The sequence below is a fragment of the Nannospalax galili genome, unplaced genomic scaffold (assembly GCF_000622305.1).
Source record: "Nannospalax galili isolate Female #2095 unplaced genomic scaffold, S.galili_v1.0 scaffold139, whole genome shotgun sequence".
NCBI lineage: Eukaryota > Metazoa > Chordata > Mammalia > Rodentia > Spalacidae > Nannospalax > Nannospalax galili.
This window is the reverse complement of record NW_008345884.1, coordinates 2,485,772-2,491,119: the sequence shown is the minus strand read 5'-3', so window position 1 is coordinate 2,491,119 and position 5,348 is coordinate 2,485,772. Positions and strand designations below refer to the sequence as shown.

Sequence of the window (5,348 nt, the reverse complement as noted above, 5' to 3'; positions counted from 1 at the left end):
GAAGGATCACCATGAGTTCATGTCCAGGCCCATCTACACAGTGAGTTACAGGCAAGACTGGGCTACAGATTGAGATCTTGACTCAAAAAAAACAAATAAATAAATAAATAATAAACTGTAAATAAATATATATTTATAAATAAATATAAATAAGTAAATTAAAAAGACATATATCGATTGGATTAAAAAACAGAATCTGGCTCTCTTGTCTTCCTCACTCTAGAGACAGCTGCATCTTCTCATGCTGTGCCAGCCTCATCCATGAGACATGATGGTGAAGGTCAGAGTGAATGGATTTGGTTGTATTGGGTGCCTGGTCACCAGGGCTGCCTTCACCTCTGGCAAAGTAAACACTGATAGTCCCCTTCATGGACCTCAACTACATGGCCTAGTATGATTCCACCCACAGAAAGTTCAACAATACAGTCAAGGCTGAGAATGGGAAACTTTTCATCAATGGGAAGGCCATCTCCATCTTCCAGGAGCAAGATCCCACCAACATCAAATGGGGTCATGCTGGTACAGAGTATGTTGTGGAATCTACTGGGGTCTTCACTACCGTGGAGAATGCTGGGGCCCACTTGAAGGGTGGAGCCAAAAGAGTCATCATCTCTTCCACTTCTGCTGATGCCCCCATGTTTGTGATTGTTGTGAACCATGAGAAATATGACAACTCACTCAAGATTGTCAGCAATGTCTCCTGCACCATCAATTGCTTAGCCCCCCCTGGCCAAGGTCATCCATGGTAATTTTGGCATCATTGAGGGACTCATGACCATAGTTCATGCCATCACAGCTACCCAGAAGACTGTGGATGGCCCTTCCAAGAAACTGTGGCATGATAGACATGAAGATACCCAGAACATCATCCCTGCATCTACTCAAGCTACCAAGTCTGTGGGCAAGGTCATCCCAGAGCTGAACAGGAAACTCACTTGCATGGCCTTCCATGTTCCTATGCCCAATATATGTGTTGTGGAGCTGCACTGCCACTTGGAAAAAGCTACTAAATATGATGACATCAAGAAGGTGGTGAAGCAGGCATCCTAGGGTCTCCTAAAGGTCATCCTGTGCTATACTGAAGACCAGGTCATTTCCTATGACTTTAACAGTGACACCCACTTTTCTACCTTTGATGATGGTGCTAGAATTGCCCTCAAAGACCATTTTGTCAAGCTTGTTTCCTGGTATGACAACGAGTTCGGCTATAGCAACAGGGTGGTTGACTTTATGGTCCACATGGCCTCCAAGGAGTAAAAAGCCCTGAACCACTCACCCCAGCAAGAAGAAGAGAGAAGCCCTTAGCTGGGTAGTCCCTGCCCCAATTCAGGCCCCAACACACTGAGTATCTCCTTTCACCAATTCCATCCTAGACAACCAAAAGAAGGGGAGGGCCTAGAGAGCCGTACTCTTGTGAATGCCATCAATAAAGTTCACTCCACCCCCCACCCCACCCCCAAAAAACAGGATCCATCAATTTGTTGCCTCCAAGAAATGCATCTCACCAATAATTACTGACAACACTTCAGGGTAAAATGATAGAGAAAAATATTCCAAGCAAATGAAACTAAGAAACAAGCAGATATAGCTATTCTAATATCCAGAAAAATACACTTCAAACTAAAACTAGTCAGAAGAGACAGAAAGGTCGCTTCATACTCGTTAAAGGGAAAAATCTACCAAGAAGATGTTACAATCCTAAACACATATGCACCTTACATAGAGTCATCCAATTTCATAAAAGAAAGTTTAATAACTCTAAAATTTCACATTGACTCCCAAATAATGAGAGTGGGTGGCTTCAATATTTTGCTGTCACCAATAAAATGGTCAACCAAACAGAAACTAAACAGAGAAACCCTGAAGTTAAATGACACCATAAATCAAGTGGACTTTACAGATGTCTATGGAAATCGCATCCAAACATAAAAGAATATACTTTCTTCCAAGGAACTCATGGAACTCTCTCCAAAATTGACCACATATTAGGATACGAAGCAAGTCTTCACAAATTTACAAAAATTGAAATATCATCTTGTATCCTATCCAACCACAGAGGAAGAAAGCTAGGTGTCAACAATAATAAAAATGGGAAAAGTACACAAATTCATGACATTACTGAGTGAAAATTGGTTCATGGGCTAAATCAAGAAGGAAATCAAAAATTTCCTAGAATTGAATGAAAATGAAAAGACAACTCAACAAAACCTCTTGGACACAATGAAGGCAGCCCTAAGAGGAAAAATTATAGCATTATTTTATCTCATATAAAAAAGTAGCCGGGCATGGTGGCGCACGCCTTTAATCCCAGCACTCGGGAAGCAGAGGCAGGCAGATCTCTGTGAGTTCAAGGCCAGCCTGGTCTACATAGTGAGTTCCAGGACACCTGGGGCTACAGGGAGACCCTGTCTCAAAAAAACCAAAAAAAAAAAAAGAAGTAATAACATACCTGAAAGCCTTAGAAAATAAAGAACAAACAAAACCTAAAAATAGTAGATGGGAAGAGATAAATAAGATCAAGGCTGAAATTAATGAAATAGAAATGTAGAAAACAATGGAAAGAATCAATGGAATGAAGAGTTGGTTCTTTGAAAAGATTAACAGTATTGACAAATCTTTAGCCAAATGAACTGAAAGAAATGGAGAAAAAAATCCAAATAAACTCAGAGATGGAAAACATTACAAAAGACCCAAAGGAAATTCAGAAAATCATAAGAACATACTTTAAAAATCTGTATTCCACTAAACTAGAAAATCTAAATGACATGAATAACTTTCTACATCTGTACAACTCAGAAAAATTAAATCAAAGTGACATAAATAATCTAAACAGACCCATAACAACCAATGAGATAGCTACAATAAGTAAAAATCTCCCAACAAAAAAGAGCACAGGATCAAAAGGATACAGAACATAATTCTACCAAACCTTCAAAGAAGAACTAATATTAATACTCCTCAAATTATTCCATAAAATAGAAAAGGAAGGAACATTCCCAAATTCTTTCTTTGAAGCCAGTATTGCTCTGATACCAAAACCAGACAAACAACAACAAACACAGAGATTAAAAAATAACCTTAAATTTCATAAGAAAACACAAAAACCCCAGGGTAACCAATATAACCCTGAACAAAGAAAAAACTGCTAGAGGCCTTGCTGGATTGCCAGACACTCTCTGCTTCCTGTGCCTGCTTCAAAAGAGGTGAGTGTTCCTCTGGCCACCTCCTGCCACCGTGCTTTCCCGCCATGATGGACTGTAATTCCCCTGGAATCATAAGCTCAAATAAACTCTTCCTTTTTTAAGTTCCCTTAGTCATGGTGTTTTATCAGAGCAAAAGAAAGAAACTAATACAAGGAGAAAGAGGGACTGCATTGGAACTTACTGGCACACGAAAGGACCATCTGAACAGGACTTCTATAGTGCAAGCATTAGGTCTAACAATTGACAAATGGGTCCTCATGAAACTAAAAATATCTGTACAGCAAAGGACACCACCATTCAAGTGAAGAGGCAACATACACAATGGGAAAAAATATTTACCAGGTATATCCCTGAAAGACGGTTCGTATCTAGACTATACAAAGAACTCAAAAAACTAAATATCAAAAAACCAAACAACCCAATTAAAAAGTGGGGCAAGGAGCTGACTAGGAATTTCACTAAAGATGAAAGAGTTAATAAATACTTTTAAAATGTTCAACATTGAGACCTTTGGAGGCTTCCTGAGAGTGCCTCTAAGGGGTGAGCTTCCCAAATTGTGCCATGCTCATCCCCCTGCTTTGGGACAATCTTCAGTCCCTCTCATTGCCTCAAGGCTAGGCATCCCTGATGGTTAGTAGGGGCCCAGACCTTTGGAGACTGTCTGAGAGTACCTGACTCCTGCCTGCCTCAGCTTCCAGGGTGAATTGATTAAATAGCACCATGCCTACCCCTGCTTTGATACCATCTTCAGTCCCCACCACCACTCCAGGGCTTAGGCGTCCCTGTTGACTACTAAGGACTAGCACATCCATCTCCCATCTCCTCTCCTTGGACCTCAGCAATATCCATCTGAGACTTCTGAAGTGCTCTTAATAAGCTAAGGCAACTTCACCCTCCTGGATAGCTCCTGAATAGCCTGACTGGAGCATCTGGTCCCTCTAATATAAAATCAAAACCTGAAGTCTAAACCAACCAGCTTTTCATACCCAATCAGGAAGCAACCAGGGTACATCATAAACACAAACAGAATCAGTATTCAACTCAACAAAGAAAGACTTGAGTTTCATACCAGAATCACAAGGCAACAAAAGAAGCCCACATGCCAAAAACCACAATGAAAAAATAAAAATGTAAAAAAACAAAAGAATACGTTCCCACCAAACACCAACAATCCTATAAAAGAGTTCTACAAGCTGGGCGTGGTGGCACACGCCTATAGTCCCAGCACTTGGGAGGCAGAGGCAAGCAGATCTCTGTGAGTTCAGGGCCAGCCTGGTCTACATAGTGAGTTCCAGGGCAGCTGGGGCTACAGGGAGACCCTGTCTCAAAAAGACCAAGAAAAAAAAAAAAAAGAGTTCTACAATGAGAACCCCCTAAAGAAAACCCAGGACACAGAATTTAAAAGAGCAAGCATAAATTTGATCAAAGAATTCAATATATTTAAGAACACACAAATAAACAACTCAAATAACTAAAAAAGGAGAGGGATTAAACTCACAGAATCACAAAAGAGATAGAAATATTGAAGAAAACTTGGCTGAAATGAAAAAGGAAGTGAAAAACTCAATAAGCCAATTTGAAATGACAGGAAAGAAACCTCACCAACAAAATGAATGAAATGGAAAACAGAATATCAAAACTGGGCAACAAAGTTGAAGAATTGGAACAATCAAGCAAAGAGCATGAACACTTAAAAAAAACAGGAATGGAATATGCAGGAAATGTGGGACACCATGAAAAGACCAAATTTACATATTATAGGCATAGAGGACGGAGAAGAATCTCAGGTAAATGGTACTGACCAGATCTTCAACAGGATTATAGAAGAAAATTTCCCCAAATTAAGGAAAGACATATCTATACAGATTCAAAAGCACACAGAACACCAATTAGACAGGACCAGAAAAGAAACTCCCCACACATATCATAGTAAAAACACTAAATGTACAGAACAAAGAGAGAATACTGAAAGCTGCAAGAGAAAAACAAATCACATACAAAGGAAAACCCATCAGAATTACAGGTGACCTTTCAATATGAACTGTGAAAGTCAGAAGAGCCTGGACCAAAGTATTCCCAGTTCTAATTACCATAGATGCCAACCCAGGATACTTTACCCGGAAAAACTGTCTATTATAATTGAAG

At 39.8% G+C, this 5,348-nt stretch overlaps 1 pseudogene; it reads left to right on the top strand.

The window, feature by feature from the left end:
* The first annotated feature begins 271 nt into the window (after positions 1 to 271).
* Positions 272 to 1,257, top strand: LOC103741328 (annotated as a pseudogene).
* Positions 1,258 to 5,348: the final 4,091 nt, after the last annotated feature.